Genomic DNA, 22,299 nt, shown 5'->3' with positions numbered 1-22,299 from the left:
GAGATAGGTCTAGGCCAATTTCTTACAACTTCTATCTTTTGGGGATCAACTCTAATGCTATCGGTGGAAATAATATGACCGAGAAAGGCTACTGATCTTAGACAAAATTCTCAGTTGCTGAATTTGGAAGATAATTGGTGATCTCTAAGAGTTTTCAAGACAATTAAAAGATGGTCTGCATGGTCATCCTTACTATGGGAGTATACGAGGATATCTTCAATGAACACTATGACAAACATATCTAGATAATGCTTGAAAACTTGATTCATGAGGTCCATGAAAGCTGCTGGAGCATTGGTTTTTCTAAAAGACATGACTAAAAACTCACAATGACCATAGTGGGTTCTAAAGGCTGTCTTCAAAATAACACATTCCCTAAATTTAAGCTGGTGATAGCCGAATCTAATGTCTATCTTTGAGAAATAACTTGCACCTTGTAATTGATCAAACAGGTCATCAATTCTAGGAAGAGGATTTTTGTTCTTAATTATGACCTTATTTAGCTGACAATAGTCAATGCACACCCGCAAAGAGCCATCTTTCTTTTGCACGAATAGGACGGGAGTGCCCCATGGAGAAACACTAGGCTTTATGAAACCTTTATCTAAAAGTTCTTTGAGTTTCTCCTTCAACTCCTTAAGCTCTGTGGGAGCCATACGATAAGGAGGGATAGAGATAGGCTGAGTATCTGGAAGAAGATCAATACCAAATTCTATCTCTCTATTGGAAGGTATCCCTGAGAGATCTTCTGGGAAAATATTAGAAAACTCATTAACTATATCAACTGACTGAACAGTTGGAGTCTTAGACTTAGTGTCTTTAACTCAAATTAAATGATAAATGCAATCTTTGGATGTCAACTTTCTCGCCTTAAGATAAGATATGAAATGACTCTTGGGAGACACTGAATTACTGCACCACTCAAAGATTGGTTCATCTGGAAACTAAAACTTCACCACTCGTGTGCGATAATCTATAGAAGCATAATAGGAATGAAGCCAATCCATACTAAGAATAAGATCAAAGTCAACCATATCTAACTCTATCAAGTCTACTATTATGACTTTGTAAAGGACAGTGGTAAGACACTTTTTATAAATTTGTTTAGCAACAACTGACTCACCTAATGGGGTAGATACCAAGAAAGGATCAGGAATATTTTCAGAATGTATCTCCAAATTCACAGCAACTAACAGGGTGACATAAGAAAAACTTGACCTGAGGTCTAACAACACATACATATTTAAATAAAAGACATAAAGCATACCAGTAACAATATCAGGTGAATCTTTCTACTCCTGGCATGAGGGTAAAGCATAAAATTGGTTCTGGCACTGACCGCCATTAGTACTAGATGATGTATCCTGAGGAGGAGCTGGGCTGCCTAAAGGAGCTGGTGCACTGTTAGCCTGAGTCTGGGAATGAACATCTTTATTTATCTATCTAGTATGTGCTAAATATCTAATATCATGACCCTTCTAGCCACAACTATAACAACTTTTTTGACCCCACAAACATTTACCTCCATGATTCTTACCACACTTAATATATGGGGTACGATTGGGCTTCCCACTCTTACTATTCTGAGATCTGGATATAGAAGACTTACCCCAATGTTCCTGCATATTTTATGGGTGCAGGGGCGCTAGATGAAGAAGGTGCAAGCATAGATTAGCGATTCTAAAACTGCGAATGATTTCCTCCTCCAGTCCTATTCTGACCATGATCAAACTGCCCTGTCCTAGCCCTCTTATTTACTCTATCTCTTTCTTTCATCATTTTTGCATTAATCTACTGAGCATACTTCATCAATCTAGGAAGGTCCATGTATTTATTGAGCATAGAAGTCCTACACTCCTTAACCACCAACCCGGACACACTAGTCACAAACTTACTTATGCTTGACCTAGGGTCAGCCATCTAATCAGGTACATACTTAGACAATTGGTTGAACTTGAGGCAATAATCCTTCACTGTCATGGAGCCCTGCCTCAGGTTCATGAACTCTTCTATCTTAGCTTCCCTTATCTCAAGTGGGAAAAATTTGTCTAGGAACACATCCTAAAACATCTGCAAAGTCATAGGAGATGCATTCTCCCCTCTACTCTTCATCCACATCACCACCCAATCATAAGAAATATCCTTCAGCCTATAGGATGCTAATTCTATGCTTTTATCTTCAGGAACATGCATAATTCGGGTGATCTTGTTCATCTCATCAAGATACTGCTGTGGGTCCTCACCTACTTTTGACCCAAAGAATTCCGGTGGGTTGATTCTCAAAAGTGTCGAATTCTGGCTGCAGATAAATCCCCATCATGCTGAGGTTGGACTGCAGCCTAATGATTACCTTGAACATTAGCTGTCACAGCTTGGGCTAGCACCTCAAAAGCTGCTCAAAACTCTGCATGTGATACATTCTCATTCAAAGGATCTACGAGCTCAGGTGGTTGGTTATTATTTCTTTGGGAATTAGCTCTACAAGGAGGAATACTCTATCATAAAAGAGCATAAGTTAATAGCAGATAGAGAAAACTATAAGCACGATGGATTATAAAAGAAAAAGAGGATTTTTCTAAAATGCTCCATAGCCTTTTACTTATACATGTGGCACACCTCACACTGATGATCAAGACTCTCTGTAACGCATCTTGTTTGACTCCTTAGGACTTTCTAAACCTTAGGCTTTGATACCATGTTTGTAACACCCCAAAATCTAGTTCTCGGGATTCCACATGGTGCTCCAAACTATAAGTAGTCCTTAGCTAACCCTGGTTACCTTCTAACATATCTGAATCTTAACATAGGGAAATATAAGTATAAATCATGATGAAATGCATAAAAATATCTGAATATATCTAAAATTACTAATCACATCAATCTGATTAAACAAATGCTGAAAATATGAATACTGACTAAAAGGTCTAAATCTGAATCTAACCGCCCAATAAACTTCTACTATCTGAATCTAGAGAGTCACTGGGACAGGCCCCAACTAATGCAACTACCTAAAATGAGTAAAGACATATCTACTAGTAACTTGTAAATCTGAATAACTAAGCCATCAAAACTATGAGGACTCACCAACTGCAGGAATGTAGATAAGATGATCAAAAATCAATCACGCTGCTGAGACTGAGCACTTGTACCTACATTATGAGACAATGTAGCATATAGACATATATTTGGATTAGTACTTTGATGATATACTGAGTTAATGGGGGTGTATGCAATAAATAAATAATATCATCATAGTTTATAAATCATGCATGCTAAACGTAAATAACTCACATAGCTCGAGTAAATATGAAATACTAAAATTTGAAATCATAAATAGTAATGCATATATTTTGAATCTTGTGAGTCATTACACTTATTTCTAAAAATCTGTATTCTCTTTTTGTTCTCAAATCATGTAAGTTAGATAAAATCTGAAGCTCATTCTGCGTAGTAAATACTTTATCTCAAAAGCTGTTTTAAGAGTGGGGGGCATCTATTTAGGAGGTTCTTCTAACTGACATGTACACCATGTGAGCATCCATGGTGTACCATGACTAGACCTTGTAAGATTAGGCCTGTTCTACCTTTGCCATCGGAATAGAACAATCTGATCTCAGTGATCATAATCTCAGTCATCCATGTAGAAGTAGGAATAATCTAAATCCTACGTTGGCACGTAATTCTGGGGTATGAAACCATAGTAACGTACCCATATTGGTGCTAAATACTACTCCCAATCTCATGCTCAAAATCTCAAGAAAAATCCACTTTAAAATTACCTCATGGTTTATAATGAAACCAATTGTAAAATCTATAATCTCAATTAGCAAAGTGGATTTCAATCTATTGTGATCAAAAGGTCAAATATTTCTCAATAATATCAACATAATATATTCATGGGGTTCTTATAGCAAAAAAAATCCTCAAAATCACATTTTGAAATAGGGCTTAATGATCCATATATCAATCTCATAATAAAACATCTCGGATCTCATGTTTGATAACATAAATTTTATAATTCATTATAAAATCTACAAATTTCAGTAATGTGCATAAAAATATATTCATACTCATATAATTCAACTTCTAAAGCATTGAAAATGTCATAATCTCATGAATTGCAATATGGGGTATAAACCCAACTTCAAATTCATAGGAAAACGTATAAAATCATGTATCTTTGTAAATAAAAATAAGTTTTTGGGCACAAGGATGAAAGAATTATCCTTTTTGAAACCCCACATACCTTAGATGATGAACTAGATGCAAAAGTTTGCTTTTTTAGACTCTATTCACACTCTTGAATGAAGATTCTTAAAGATCTTGGTCTAGGGATCTTAAATCTTGAATCAATTTGTAGAAAGGAGGGTGGAATCTTGAGTTTCTTGGAGATGAATGTTGAACCTTAGGGCTTTTGTATGAGAGTAATTTTGATGAAACTTAGCATATAATTCTTCTAAAAGGCTTTAATCTAATGTTTGGATGGATTGGGGGTTGGGGAAAAGTCCTAAATACCCCCCTTTAACTTCTGAATGAAACTGAAAAAATGAACTGGGGCCTTGATTTTTGGCCTTGGCGTAATGTCCCACAATCGCGCCAAGCAACTGGAAAATGCCAACTGGAAATTGGGCAAACTACGTGATGCGAGGTCATCGCGGTGCCCCTTTGAAATGTCATTTTGGCACATGGCGTGATGCGCCGTTATCGTGCTGGACCTCTGGAAATTGACCAACGGGAAATTGGCCCTCTCCGTAATGTGCCAATATTTTGTAGGGCCACTGGAAAATGACTATTAGGAATTAACACTACTCCGCGATGTGCTAAGGGTCCAAATGATGGTGTTCTACGACTGGAACTTAAAATATCCATAACTTCTTATTCGGTTGTCGGATTTAGGTGAATCTTATATCATTGGAAAGCTTATTCAATTTCCTACGTCATGAAAAGTTTAAATTTACAGGATTCCACTTATATTAAACATCATTTATTCTAATAGCTAATCCTTGACATTTTTCGGGATGAGTTTAAGCTTGGGAAATCGCGGGGTTTTACATATGCCAAACTTGCCGACATACCATGCTATCTCAATTGCTAAATAACATATAAGCTCGTATTGACAAAACATGATTTTGGGCTAGGAGTTATATAAACTCAAGCCTTCTTTGGGTGACTAACTAACTCTCTTTAATCCTAATTTTGGTCCTGTAAAATCATGCTTTATGATTTTAAAGCATTTGTTTCTTTCATGTTAAGGGCATCTCATGATAGGTATCGTGATACCTAGGTTTGCAAGTCATATCATGTCATGTCATAATCATAGCTCCCTTTTGTCTAAAAATTATATAGATGACCACCCCAAAAGATTCAAACATTTCAGAAGATAGTTCTTAGTTCAAAACACATGCAAAATACTCCCTTTTTAACATTTTATCATGTGGTGTCCAATTCTTTTATAAAACACATGCATTTCTTTCAATTAACAGAGTAAACACTTATAAACAAAGAAAGTACCCTCTCATCATGTCATAAATGATGTCTCCCATAATGAAAATAAAGAATTTACTGTCAAACTTATACTTCATGCATTTGAATAACCCACAACACTTTTAAACAGTAGATTTCATAACAAGAGAGGGAATCTCGTAAAATCGCACTCTCATACAACTTGTCAAAATTCATAACATTCATATATGTGAAAACAACTCAAATTTGAGTAGCAACCTCATAAGTTATTCAAAATTTTATCACAAAACATATTCACAATCAATGCTCTCCAACCATGTCAAAATCCATCTCATGTCCGAAAGATGTTATTTTGAAAAACTTGTTCGAAATATAAGTTTATGCCCATGGAGTTTAGGATAGTGCCACATACCTTTTGGGTGAACAGGAATTCAAACAACTTGAAATCTAATCTTGAAAGTGTGAGCCTTAGAAAAAACCCTAGTTTTTCTTATTCTTGAGAGTGGAGAGGATCATGAGTGTTTAAAATTGATTAGAGATGGATAATAACACTTTTTGGATGATTTAATACATGGGGGTGGGGTTTGAGGTAAGGAAAATACCAAAATACCTCTTTAAAAATATTATATCAGTACAAAAAGGCTCTTACTAACGGTTTGGGTGACGGACCATCACTCTCATGTCTGACCATCACCCCAATCATCACAAAATGACCCATTTTTGGTCCTACTACTTAAGGGTAATGGTTTGTTGCGACGGTCCGTCACCCTGTCCATCGCGCCTTGGCAGACAAACACTTTTTGGTAAAATGGGCGTAACTTTTTACTACGACATCGGATTAAGCCAAAACCGGTGGCGTTGGAAACAAGACTCGAAGAACTTTTATTTGGTATGTAGTAGTATATCTAACTCTTCATATTGTAGGAGTAATAGTTGATGGAAGTTGACCCAAATAGGAGCATCCGCTAAAACTTTAGTGATAAAATGTCCTCAATTCATCTTTTAGTTAGGGGGACCTTTGTGACCTCAATTCATGTAAAAAAGGTTCCCACACCCTATAATTGGTCAACATACTTATATTTACATGAGTCATTGAATTTGGGGCCTTTATGCATGGGAATTACGGGGTAAGTTCTACTGCGAAAATATGGGTTATTACAGACAACTTATATATGATACATTGAGCTTATTCTAATGAAATAAATAGACTACATTAATAGATCATATTTATTAATCACAATTCTGAATTCATGTATCTATATAATATTATATATATAAAATCATAAAATTTTTCAATGATTGCAAATAAATAAATCACTTTTAGTGATAACCATTTATTAATATAAATTCTTAATTTATACAATATTGTATATTTAGAGGAGATAATAATTCTCGCAAAGTACTATTGTTAGAGTTTGTGACTTAAATATCATTGATCCGGCTCGAACAGATTGCGGTGCGATTCATGTTGGTAAAATTGTAATTGTGTAATTTTTTGGGGGTCTGTGGTGGTAGTGGAGGGATCGTGGCGATCCTATTGGGGGTGCGAGGGCGAAGCCCCCGCAATATGGACCTGTATGTTTTTGAACTTAGGATTTCCTTGTACGCACGTATTATATAAGTCCGATTTAGAGGGTTCGTTTTCTAATGGTTTTTTGATGTGTTATTGACACTTTGACTCCTCCTTGTATTCCTCTCCGATATAGTGATTTTTATCCCCCTCTGCTCGTGATTTTTGTTTCCATGTAAAATCTGTGTGTTCTTCTTGTTTTATTTTGTTTATTGTATTGCCTATTCCTGTTTGATTTCATAACAACTATCTCACACACTCATGTATATGATTTTATATATGTGAGAAACTAACATATAATGAAAACAATGTTACAAATAAAGAAAGTTTTTGACCACATAATACAAAATTTTCTTTAAATTGATGTTGGTCCACATGCTTCCAAGAATCACAAATCATTATTTTCGTTAATGTATATAAGCCAAAGAATTTCTCTAACTTACAGTTGATTTTCCTTTTACAGAAAACAACAATTCTGCTTTTCTTTATTAATATTCTTGCTACCTCTCTTGAAACAAATTAAGAGAAATAAAAAATAAATAATAAAGAACCTAGTAGTCAATTGCAGGAAATGACTAACATCAAACAAGAATTTTGGCCAATGTTATGAGCACTTTTACATTAGGCCAAACACATCGACAATTTCTTTAACTTGACACCATCTTTCACTTTGGCACCTCAAGTAGACGTTGTTCACTTTAGGCACCTCAAGTAGCATACATGTATGTTGTTTTGATATTTTTTTTGTACAATCCGCAAAAATATATCATATACACTATTACACGCACTATGACGTATAAAGTGACAAATGTAATATGTAAAGTGGCAAATAATGATAGAACATTTGCCATTTTTATCTACATAATTTTTAAATAATTAATTTAAATAAAAAAATAATCAAACCCCTCCATCCCCCCCCCCCCCAACCCCCATCTTCTCCAAAAACCTCAGCCCCCCACCGCCCACCCACCTAACCAAATCATCTTCTCCAAACACCCCTGCCCCCAACCAACCAACCAACCAAATCACCTTCTCCAAACACCCCAATGCCCCCACCCCCACCCCACCAACAAACCATCTTCTCCAAAACACCCCAGTGCCCTCACCCCCAAATCATCTTCTCCAAAATACCCCAACCCTCCCTCCTCCTTAATTTTTATACACCATTAATAATATATTTTTTTTCAAGCAAATAATAATGTCAAGTATTAATGATTGACGAAAATGGTGGAATAACTTTTTGAAAAAATAAGCTTAAGATTTAAGAAAATGGTGGAAATTTTTTCTTGATTTTCTTTTTTTTTCCTGTTAATTCAATCAAAGAAGAGGAAATCATTTTAAGAAATAAACCCGTTTTAAGAAACAAGAATGGTTAAAATCAAATAGAAGGAACAATCAACCATTCTTATTTCTTGATTTCTTGTTTTTTCAAAGAAGGAAATTCTTGATTTAACCATTCTTGTTTTTTTGATTTCTTGTATCTTAAAGAAAGAAAATTATTGATTTTTGTTAAAATCAACCATTCTTACTTCTTAAAATCAAGCAAATAGCGAATTAACGTTGTTTCTTAATTTTTATTTTTTTCCTGTTAATTCGATCCTATATTTGTTATACGTTGATTTTAATTGGTTAATTTGTACAGGTAAATGTTTCTCATAAATCTCCCGTGTCCATAATTTTCACCATTAAATAAGATTAAGATTGATACAAATGGTGTATAAAAATGAGAAAGAAAATATAAATTAATGGAGATGGATTAATATACTGTTTGTGGGCCAATTTGCAAGCCACATAAGCTGAAAAAGGGCATTTACGCGCGTTTGGGTAACTTAAATACACGAGCCATGTCAACTTTGCAAAAGGTGTCAAAATGACACACCCGTACACTGGTTGAGATGCCTAAAGTGATCAACATCCACTTGAGGTACCGAAGTGAAAGGTCGTGCCAAGTTGAGGGGCCTGTCAATGTGTTTGGCCTTTACATTATGCTGCCGCTACCACTTCGAAATCTCAACTTAACTCATTTGTCATAATGCTAAATAATTTAAGAATTGAGTTAAATTTCAAGATTTGGACAGTACCGTATACATTAGCACAATCGGTGCCTCCTAGCAAAATATACACATATGTCTAGATTATTTATAAAGCTGTAAGTTAGGTTCGTGATGTCAATTGTTGAAAAATCAAGTATACACGGCAAAATCAAATAGACAGAATCACTTCCATCTATTATAGACAATCAACATAAACATATAGTTCACGCAAAAGATGCTTAAAAGTAGTAAAGAATATCTCTTGAAGCGTGAGCAGGTATATTGAAGCGAATCCATATTTGAATCTGTTGTCTTCATAGTGATCCCAAATTTACAGCCGAACGCCCTCAATACTTGGGTGGACAAGTACTGATTATAATACACAATTTCTATTTATAAGGAATCACTATTTATAAATACTCTCACAGTCCAAGAAAGAAAGAAAAACACACGTATGTTTCTACTTGAACAAGGAAACACAATGACTTCTTTTTTTCCAATAGAAAATAGATTATGAGTTGTAGTTTAATATGGCACAGCAGGGACCACAAAATTAATTATCGAGGCTTCCTATTATGGAAATAATTCAAAATACTAAGATGAATTATTCTTACCATAATAAATTATAAGTTATTTCATTAAAAGTTAGTAATTGCACTCCTCTATTTTTATTTTGAAATTGCCTCATTAAACACTTATTTAATTTTTCATGTTAAGATTACAGATACTAATCAATGAAATAAATTACAAACAAATTTAATATAATAATTAATTTCATTTAGAGCGATGCTTAACTTATTTTATATGTCGGATTCATAAATCCACCGATCGAGTTTATACATGAAAACTTATAAGCTTCTCATAAAAGGTGCATCATCAGTCTCTATACAGAGACACGAATTCCACCGACTAACTTATTATTACAAAATCTCACCTTTTAATAAATCAAAATGACAAATAATATATACAGATCATAATAATTATATCAAGATTGAGAATGTAAGTACATTTAATAGTTTAGAGAATATTTTTTTTCAGTCAGTCTAAAAAAACTATCTCTACTCAATCCTGTTCAATACATATAAAATGCACTAGCACAAGAAGTTAGAAGTATGCCATTCTTGTAATCAATATAAATTATATTTAATCTCGTGCAACAATCATTCTGATGGTTTGTCCAAATTTTCATCTACGATGGTGAACTATAACTTCAACTTATACGAATCGATGATTTAATCTTCAGTGTATAAGCTAAACTCTATACACCAAATCATCTACTATATAAGTTGCGGACACATATATGAAAATGATCTATTTAATGTAACAATCCATTGAATTGAATAAATAAATAAATAAATAAACAACCTTCAATAAATAATACTACATTAAAACTTCATGGTTTATAGTATATCCTCACAAATGATGTTGAGATCTCTTGTCTGGATATCCGCAATTCTTAACTGTAACAAAAATGAATCTCCTTAACATTGTTAGTGTATTATACCACGATTACAATAAATTATAGTTAAAAATAAAAAAATAATATTCTGGTTGAGGTACATATATCTGGCTCTCTTTAAGGAGATTCAAGCCCATTGCGTCATACATCGATCCGACAGTATCACTCTTGTCTTGTCCCCTTTAGGATACAACAACCCAATAACGCCATACAACTCAAACAACTATAGATTAGTTGAAGACTTCAAAGCTCCAATAAAAGAACACATTTGTTCAACAAATATAAATTCTTTTTTGTATAGTGAATATAGTTGAAGACTTAGAATATTTTCTGTCTCAACTCTCTCTCTCGCTAATATAATATTATCTTTTATATAGTGAATATAGTTGAAGATTTAGAATATTTTCTTTATCTCATCTCTCTCTTTCATCATTTTATACTACTAGATACTACAATGCTTTTTCACACTTCACATAATTCTCATACTTACTGCTTCTCATCTACTAAACACAAGGAAGAAAGAGTAGAGAGATATTAAGTGGGTAGATCATGTAGTAGTGGTTACAAGAGTTACAAACATAAAGAGGTAGAGTTATGGATGAATAATGTGTTTAAGATTACAAGAGTTACTAAAAGATCAAAGAACATATTCTATCACAAACTAATGTGAGTAATAACATATAATGACACCAATGAAGATAAACATACACCACAAATAATAAATGGTAAAATTATGCACTTTAATATTAAAGTAATATTAAAATGCATCAACACTAAGAACCATCTCACAAAATAAATTTTATTGTCTTTTCCATTACTATTTTGAATTATATATAAAAATGATCTAAATATGATAAGATCTGAAAATATGGGATTAATTTAGTAATAAGCTTCGGTTAAATAATATCTATACCTATAATATATTAAAAATGTGAATACCTTTAGAAAAGTGATTTGAACTTTTTACCCGTCATTAAAAGACTCTCTTTTAGACAAAACTGTCTTTTTACTATTTTTTAATTTATTATTTAATTATTTTTTATTACATTTACTAGACTTCCTAAAATATATGAGACTCCTAAAATATATGGTAGGAGAATTAATTAATATTTTTCTTTCTATTAAACTTTCTAAAATATGCGAGACTCCTAATATATGGTAGTAGAATTAACTAATATTTTTCTTTCTATTGTTATATTAAAAAAATACTCTTAAAATAGGGCTCTATAAGAAAATTCTTTTATAAATATTGAGATAGTATCTTAAATTTCATCCTTAAGCAAGTAAAGATGGATATTTTGCTAATTTTTTTGCTTCAATGGATGCACATGAAGAAGTTACCAAGTATTGAGGTATCATGGGGGGTTTGGGCTGTAGGTGACAAAAGAGTTTTAAAATGAGGTGTAGGTGACACAAGTCTTAATTATTAGGTGGAGGTGACAATTACTTTATTATGGATTAAGAAAGGTGGGGAAGTTTGAAAATAATCCACAAGTTTTTAAATTTACACTTTGATCCAAATGTTAGCCTATATAACGGAAAAAGAGGGAAAAAAGGCGCCTTTCTCTCTTTTCTCACCCATTGTTATTTTCTCTCTCTTAATAATTTTTGTTGTTCATTGTTTCTGTTGCTTCATTCACCATCTTCTGCTTCATTATCACTATTTTCTACTTCATTATCATATTATCTTCTTCTTGTTGACCATTTGTTGTTGTTGTTACCGCTACTATTGCTATTTGACCAATTTTTTAGGTCAAATTTTATTTCGAACATCACTTTCCACTTTGACATTACTTCATAGGAGACCTTGGTAAGTCAAATTATGATTTTTAGTTAAATTTTTTATCTGGTAAATGCTATAGTGTTGTTGTTTTCCAATAATGGATAGAACCTAATCATGAATCCAACATAAGATCCATCTGTTTAAACAAATAAATCATCTATTGCGATAGATGAGACATCCGTTTCAATGGAAGACTGATATGTTGGATTCATGTTTAAACAGATGGGTCATCTATTACAATATTTGACACATCTGTTGCAACAGATTAGTTATCATGCGACATGATAAATATCTATTTTAACAGATTAGTAACTGTTGCAACAGAACCTGAACACGATTCCAACAGATGTGCTGTCTGTTGCTACAAGGTAAATATCTGTAACAACAGATTACTAACATGTTACAACAGGTAAGTCATCTATCGCAACAAGTTATAATTTAGTACTGTAACATCAATCCCAATAGGTGCTTCATCTATTGCAACAGATATTCAGGAGCGTAACATTAATCCCAACAAGTAAGTAATCTGTTGCGACGGATCACTTACCTGTTGCAACAAATAACACATTTGTTGGAATTTATTCACGGAACTATGAAATCACTATCAACTTTTTTTAACAAGACTTTATTTAGGTACCACTAATGGAGGGATCAATAAAAATAGAGGTGGAATGTCACGGTCAATGGGTCGAGAAGAGCAATCGATATGTATGGCGTTGGAAAGAGGGTAAATGCTAGAGATGATAGCTATGACAGTCCAAAGTGATATTTCATATGATAATTTTGTGAACTTAATCATCAGCTTTTGTGGACTGAATTATCAACCAAAAAAACTTGCCATCGGCTACATGCATAACTACCTTGAAAATCAAAGGGTACTGACTTTCAAAATAATCGATCAAGTTTGGTTGCACGCTTATCTAAGTGATTCAATCAGGCCGTTGTTAAGGGTGTACATGGTTGAAAAGACGAGAGAGAATGAGAACCAGAACATAGAAGAAGAAGAAAAAGAAGACTTCTTTGATGATAGGTTGGATGATCTAGACATGAATATTCCAGATGATGATCAAACACCTACGTCCGTTGATGTGACCAATACGATGTGCAGTTCTTCTCAATCAACACAGTCTGGAAATCTTCAAGACGATGGGACCGAGTTTTTTATTGGAATGTCTTTCAAGGACAAGAATGAACTATCTAACACTTTGTTTATTTCTTGCTTGAAAAAAGATTTCAAGATAAAGAAGGTGATTAATTTGAGTAGTGTCTTTTGCTTCAAATGTGCTAATACAAATTGCAAGTGGTGGTTGAGAGCGGTGACATATGCAAGTTCTGATAGATTTGTCATTCATAAATATGAAAAGCATCACACATGTGGTTCATAGCACATCTCGGGCCAAAATCTTCATGCCACGGCAAAGGTCCTCGGTGAATATTTTTGAAGTAGTTTCCCTGATGGCAAAGGGCTTTCAACATGGGTTATGGCCAATCAACTCCTTATGGATTTGAGTATCCTGGTCAGTTATTGAAAGGTGTATATGACCATGGAGATTTCCAAGAACCTGGTTAGGGGGACACTCGAGCATGGGTATGAAGTCCTGGATGCTTACCATTACATGATTGAGTCCACAAATCTCGGAAGTAAGACAACATTACATCTGGATGAAAACGGAAGGTTCAAGTTATTTTTTATATCCTATGGTTCTTGGATTCAAGGTTTTTGACATTTGAGAAAAGGCATAGCCATCGATGGTACCTTCTTGAGGAGAAGGTATAATGGAGTTCTGCTAGCGGCGGTGGCGTGGGATGCGAAAAATCACATCTTTCCTGTTGCTTTTTGTGTAGCGGACAAGAAATATGATAAATCTTATGAAAGTTTTTTTGAACAACTGCGACGCAGCGTCAAAGATACCAAAGAGTTGTATTTTGTATCGGATAGGCATCCAAGTATTCCAAAGATGGGTTCACTTTTTTCACTTCAGCTTACTTTGGTTGTTGTATCAGGCATCTTGGAGAGAACATTCGAAACTACTATCACAATGAAAGGGTCGTTACCCATTTTTATAGAGCAGCTAAAGCATATAGTAGCAAATAGTTTTTAGACCATTTTAATCAAATAACGGATATGAATCCCAAGGTAGCAGAATTTCTCGGACATATTGATTTTGAGAGATGGAGTCGGGCATTCTGTCAGCAAATAGGTACATTCTTATGAATTTAATGTCTTATTTGATTTACAAGTTTAGTATGATGTCGTACTAAGTGACTCTTTTCAATAGGTATAATATTATGACATCAAACATATCTAAATCGGTGAATTCATTGTTTGGCAATGAAAGAGAATTTTCCATCAAGGCTAAGTTTGAAAAAATAAGTGAGAAGTATAGCGATTTTTTTAATGAAAGGCGTGTGCAGTTCAAGTGCCCAGAAAAAAGAACCCAATTTGTTCTCGAAATAAAAAAAATATCAATGAACATCAGTTTGGGGAATAGGTTATTCTCTCATAAAATAGCAGAATACAAATTCCGTATCACCAGTCATGTTGATGCTGCCACGGTCGATCTTCAAATAAGCTCTTGTACGTGTAGAGTTTTTGACTTGGAAAAAATACCTTGTCCACATGCTATGACAGTTCTTTGAGCTTAATATGGTTATAAATATGGACCTAGAGTTTATGAGAACTCCTCTCAATATTATTTGGTGGAAAAATATGAAATGATATATAGTGGGCATATTACTCCGGTGCCTCCAGAAGAATTTTGGGTTGTTCTAGTAGAGCTTATGGGGAGATTAGTAATTCCTCCATATATTGACCCAAGCACTATCAAATCGGAAAGAAATCCATATAAGAGGAGGCATGGAGTTGGAGAATCATTTTCATCAAGAAGAAACAAGTTCTCCATATGTAAGTGCGCTGGCCACAAAAGAACTATATGCCCGAATCGTAATCCACCATGATCATTGTAATTGCAGAAACTTATGTTGTTGTTTGTTTGTTTTTTGTGGACTTTTATATATTTAACTCATTTTTGTGAACCTAATGTTATCATTTATTATACATAAAATATCTTTTTTTAATAACTTGTGCATCAATAAAAAGAGGCAAAACATAAACTAATTAATACAGCAGACCACAATTATTCTCAACAGTTGCACAAATAACTGGAATATTTTCCTTCAACAGATGATAAATCTGTAGAAACAGATGGATAATCTGTTGATAGAAACCCAACAGATGACCAATCTGTTATAACAAATGGTCCATCTGTTGAAAGAACTCAAAATCCAAAATTGCTAGTGCTACTGGATTCAACATAGCTCCTTGGCTCCAACCATCGACATGTTAATATGTATGTATGTTTAGATTAGAAGAAATAGATAGAATGAAAATTGAATAAGAATTAAAATGCCAAAGTCTAACTAAAAGTAAAATTTTTATTAAACGAAAAATAAAATACATTAGGTATAGATCCTATATAGAAAAATTAAAATACATACGCTAAAAGAAAAAATAAATTCTAATTATTATTATCATCATCATCATCATTAATGACAACTAACCAATCAACTCACAGCAACAGGGACCTCATCAGCCTCTGCATCTCTCTGAACATCATTGCTCTCACATCGAACAACTCCCTCTGCAGGTCAATAACTTGACTCTGAAGTTCCCACACTGTGTCAAGTAGAATAGAAATGTTCAAAAAAGGATCTACCATATCTAGAACATGCGTGAATTGACAAATATAAAGAAAAAAGTCTAAAATGTAATATAACATACACGACCAACTGGTAAATTTACTCCAGAAAAAATTTACCTCAATGAGAAATGAATATGCTCTTTGAAGAGAAGGGGTTGAAGATGTCACACAAAAATAAAAAATGCAAGAAATAAATAAAGTTGAGTTGAATGAAGATTAAGGAGGGACCTATTTATAGAGGATTGAATCTGGACGTGTCAGGCCAAAAGATAGGACTGTTCAGCTCCACTGTATTAATTATATTCAAACTGGTGGCATTTTGTTTTCTATGAAAAGTTGTGACTCTGTCATTTACATTAATTACTTCTCACCTTTTTATAATGGTTTGAGACTTGATAACAACCGTTATTATTGAGCTGTTGCGACAGATCGTCTGTTGCAACAGATCGTCCATCTGTCGCAACAGATTTAACATCTGTTGCGATAGATGGATTGAATGTGCAACAGATGGTCTGTCAAAATAGATTTACCATCTGTTGCATTATATGGTTTGTATATGCAACAGATAAGATATCTGATGCAACATATGTATTATCTGTTGTGATAGATGGACAGTGTATTGGAGAAGATGTTTTGATATCTTCTAACAGCTGATTCATCAGTTTCAACAGATGGAGTATTCGATTTATTAGCTATTTTGAATGTGTTAGATAAAAAGTCACAACCCTTCACCTCTTTTTAATAGTCCCTCTATTTCGTATTTGTTGGGCCCTATGGGCTTGGCACACCAATTAATAAAAAAATAAATTAGGTGATTATTTTATCAAATTGTCCTTATTAATTATTCTTTGAAAATATAAATGTTAATATTATACTTTATGTAGTCATTTAATAATAGGGTAATCTTGGAAGAATATAATAAAATTCTCTTGATTTTATAAATAGGACAACTAAATTGAAACAAACATTTTTACCAAGAAGTAATCACATGAGTGCAGATGAATAAAAAAACATAGTCTGGTCTGTCGCAACAGATTTACCATCTGTTGCAACGTATGGATTATCTGTTGCGACAGATGGACTATATGTTGGAGGAGATGTTTTAATTTCTTCCAACAGCTGATTCGTCAGTTGCAACAGATGGAGATTTTAATTCATCACTTGTTTTGAATGTGTTAAGATAAAAAGTTACGAATCTTCACACCTATTTTTTAATAGTCATCACATACGTGCAGATGAATAAACAACACTGTCTAATATGTCCTGATGAGGTAGGAAGAATAAGGTGCATAAAATGGATCCCATTTTCATGAGTACGAGTTATGTATATATTGATCAGGCTACCGTGACAGACACATATGATTTTATGAATTTAATTTTTTACTGATTAGACAATGATCCTTCAAATAAGATCCTGCATTGTACAGTTTAGTTTAATAGGTATGATCTGATAAGGCCAAAAGATTCCAAGACGGTGGTGTTGATACCTCGTAACAATTTAATTTTTGTGTCAAATTTGGGGAAGAGTTTAAGTTTTTGGCAGCAGTGTAAATATCCAATGGTGATTGAACTGGTTTTAATGGTGCAATGAACTTCTTGAAAGGCCTACAAAGGATCGCAATGCAACAAACAACGATGGAGCCAATAAACATTCCCCTAGTCCAAATTTATATGGATGTATTGCTATAGGAGACTTTTATACAGCATAAGGTGCTCTGGAGAATACCTGTACGCGAAGGGGGAGGTGGAGAAAGCCATATATCATCTTAGACCTTGATATATGGCCAATGAAATTGACATGAAAAACCTAAAATCATACTTTTATACACCAATGAAATTGACATGATCCCATATTTTTAATGCAGGAGTAGTTGGTTCAGGTTTCAATTCAGATCGACAATCTTACCACCTTCCGTGCTCGTGAAGCTGCTTCCTTAGAGTTCTGGTCCTGCACTTTGTGAGAGTCTTCATTCAGGCCACGCTTGCTAGTTGCATTCTCGAGCAAAGTGTCTGGCTCCAGTCCTGTTGACCATGCTTCTTTTTATTCAACGACTGATGAATTTTCATTTTTGGATACACTTTCATATTCTCACCTCAAACAGTTTTTTCATTTTTCATGTCAATTTTATCAGCCAATTTTGCTACACTTTTCTTCCCATCCTGTGTTTTTACTTAAACAAGGACTGGGATGATAAATGGTCTTCTCAACCTTCCCCTTCCCACACAGGTTTTCTCCCAAACACCTTCTATTGTATAATAGTCTCCTCCAACAACCCATCCATATAAATTTGGACCAAGGGAATTTCTATTGGTTCCATCATTGTTTGTTGTAGTGCAAGGCTTCAGAGGCCTTTCAACAAGTACATTAAGCCATTAAAACTGGTCCAATCACTATTAGATACTTACACCGCCGCCAAAAACTTGAAACTTTCCCTAAACTTGACATTAAAACATGAGCATAAACCCTCATTAAATTTTAACGGGGTATCGACACCACCGTCTTGGTCCCTCAGCCTTACTAGTTCGAACCTAACAATCTTAACTGTAAAATGCCATATCTTGTTTAAAGGATTAAAGCCTAATAGGTAAAGTACAAGCATTCACAAAATCATTGTACTGGATGTGTGTTTTCATGATATGTTGATCAGTAAACATACCTCCCACATATGAAGTGGTTCCATCTGCAATCCGCTTATTCCTCCAAACCAATCTTTACTCTAGCCTTTAATAATAGTCGAGCAAAAGTGGATCCAGTTTCACTTCCTCTTATCTGCAATCAAGAGAAATACATTTGATGTCAAACAGGAGAATAACAAAAAGAAAACAAAAAGAACATTACAAAAGGGTAACACAAAATTGAGTAAATCAATAGATGACCAATATGATGCAATAGATTACCCATCTGTTCAACCAATGAGGCATCGTTCCAATAGATGGATGACATGTTGCAACAGATAGGTTATCTTTTGGAATAAATCAAACCACCCTTGCTACTGGTTAGATTTCTTCAAACAGTTGCTCCATCTGTTTCAACAACTGATTCTTCAATTGCAACAGTTAAGGAAACTATTGCAACACCACTAACAATAACATCAACAACAAAGAAACAACACCATATGTTCCAACATCATCCATAACACTAATATCACATGTTCCAACATGACCACCACCCTAATAATAGCACACCCAAAGTACCAAACAAAAGACATAGAAAAACTATACTGACAACAAGGCTTTTTAAGTTCTCCTAACAGATGACTTTTTTTGTATATTTTAATAAAAACAATAGTTCATTCATTCAAGACTTAAAAGTCATCTTTTCTTCAATTTTCTCAATAAATAGGAAACTGGTAATTAGTAAATAATCAATAGCAACAGATGGAAACATCTAATTTAAATGACATGCAAAGAAGAAGAAGAGATGGAAAGAGCAATAGTAAACCGTACCTGTAATTAAAAAAAGTAAACAGATCAGAACAGCCAGTTCAGTCGAGAAAAGATATTGATTGGTTGAGATCCTAAAGGATCCTCATCTAGAAAAAGAGAGAAAAGAGAGGAAAAAAAACAAAGATAATTGAGAATTGGAAATAAAGAAGAGTGATGAGTTGAGTCTAGACTACTTTATGGCTGAAGGAGAGAGTTCTAGATATAGGGGGTTTTAAATATTCATTAATAACTTTTGAGAGGCACGAGGAGACGGTGACATTGAAAAGATCAGATAAGACTACTCATTCAGGAGATTTTTGAGTTATCCAAGTAGTACCGAGTAATATTTTTTACCGCCTTAGTATTTTAACTTTCTTATCTCAAACAGAAAATACCTAAATTGCTTTAAAAAAAGGATCTTAAAATATTTAAGTGGAACAGATGACAATTTTAGTTTGGAAATTTCTAAAGCTCGGTTATTTGTCGCAACAAATGACATAATATGTTTGATAGTTTACAACAGATGCATAATTTGTTGCAACAGATTACCTAATCTGTTTGATTTGATCCAACAAAAAAGATATCTATTGCAACAGTTTGAACATTTATTTATATATAATTTCAATTGAGTTCATATGTTAGACTAATACCTTAATTGAATGTGAGTTCTCATAGGGTCAACTACAACTTCAATTGAGTCTTTTGGCAATTGCATGATGAGACGGTATTGCGCTCCTTCCAACTAGAGTCATCGATCGATCACTCTAAGCCAAACCGATTCTTACTACCTCATGTTAGACTAATACCTTAATTGATTACTCTAGAACTAGGGTACTAATACCTTAATTGAATAATCTAGGACTAGAGGTGAGTTCTCATAGGGTCAACTACAACTTCAATTGAGTATTTTGGTAATTGTATGATGAGACGATACTGCGTTCCTCTTGACTAGAGTCATTAATCGATAACTTTGAACCGAACCGATTCTTACTACCTAATATGTTTAACTAATACCTTAATTGATTAATCTAGGACAGGGTACTAATACCTCAATTGAATAATCTGGGACTAGGGGTGAGCTCTCATAGGGTCAACTACAACTTTAATTAAGTCTTTTGGCAATTGCATGATGAGACGGTACTGCGTTCCTCCCAACCAGAGTCATCGATCGATAACTCTGAGCCGAACCAATTCTTACTACCTCATATGTTCAACTAATACCTTAATTGATTAATCTAGGACTAGGGGTGAGTTCTCATAATTCCAACTACAATAGATGACAATGCCTATTTGATAATTTACAATAGATGGGTAATCTATTACGATATATGACTTAATCCATTTGATAATTTACAACAAATTGGTAATCTATCGCAACAGATGACTTAATATATTTGATAGCTTACAATAGATTCATGATATGATGCAATAAATGATGTAATCTATTTGATAGTTTACAACAAATGCTTAATATATTACAACAGATTGCCAAATCTGTTTGATTTGATCCAACAGAAAAGACATCTGTTGCAACAGGTTGAACATTTGTTTATATATAATTTCAATTGAATTTATATGTTAGACTAATACCTTAATTAAATGTGAGTTCTCATAGGGTCAACTACAACTTCAATTGAGTTTTTTTGACAATTGTATGATGAGATCGTATTGCGTTCCTCCCGAACAGATTCATCGATCAATCTCTCTGAGCCGAACCAATTCTTACTACCTCATATATTAGACTAATACCTTAATTGATTAATCTAGGACTAGGGTACTAATACCTTAATTGAATAATATAGGACTAGGGGTGAGTTCTCATAGGGTAAACCACAACTTTAATTGAGTCTTTTGGTAATTGCTTGATGAGACGGTACTGAGTTCCTCCCAACCAGATTCGTCGATCAATAACTCTGAGCCAAATCGATTATTACTACCTCATATGTTCAACTAATATCTTAATTGATTAATCCAGGACAGGTTACTAATACCTTAATTGAATAATTTGGGACAAGGGGTGAGTTCTCATATGGTCAACTATTGATTAATCTAGGACTAGGGGTGAGTTCTCATAGGGTCAGCTACAACAGATGGTAATGCCTATTTGATAATTACAATATATGGGTAATTTGTTGTGACATATGACATTCCATTTGATAATTTACAACAGATGGGTAATCTATTGCAACAGATGACTTAATCTGTTTGATAATTTACAATAGATTCATAATCTGTTGTTACCTAATTTAATTGATAATTTACAACAGATGTGAAATCTGATGCAACATGTTGAACATTTGTTTTTATATAATTTCAATTGAGTTCATATGTTAGACTAATAGTACCTAAATTGAATAATCTAGGACCAGGGGTGAGTTCATAGGATCAACTAGAGTACTCGGTCAACTACAACTTCAATTGTTTTTATACAATTTCAATTGAGTACATATGTTAGACTAAATAGTACCCTTTTGGTAATTGCATGATGGGAGGGTTAAAAATTACTCATATCTTTTATAATTTTAAAAATAATTAAGATCAACTTGGACTAAATTAACATTTTCAAAACTTGTCATTCTTTTCCAAAATACAAATCAACCCATACAAAATATTCATCATTTCAAATCTTGAGTTCTCACTCTTTCTCTATCATTCTAACTTAATAATATAGTACAGACAATAATTATTCAATAAATTTGCTCAATCCTCCATAATAAATCACTTTTCTTCTCATTTCCGACCACATAGGTGTTATTTTTGACTTCATTCTTGCTTGTATCAGTCGTTTTCTTTGTCTTTGTAGGAAACAAAGTTCAAGAAGAGTTCTATATTTTTTATTTTTTCTAAAAAATAAGGGCTATTAA

This window comes from Capsicum annuum, chromosome 2, assembly GCF_002878395.1.
Source record: "Capsicum annuum cultivar UCD-10X-F1 chromosome 2, UCD10Xv1.1, whole genome shotgun sequence".
NCBI lineage: Eukaryota > Viridiplantae > Streptophyta > Magnoliopsida > Solanales > Solanaceae > Capsicum > Capsicum annuum.
This window is presented reverse-complemented; position numbering follows the sequence as displayed.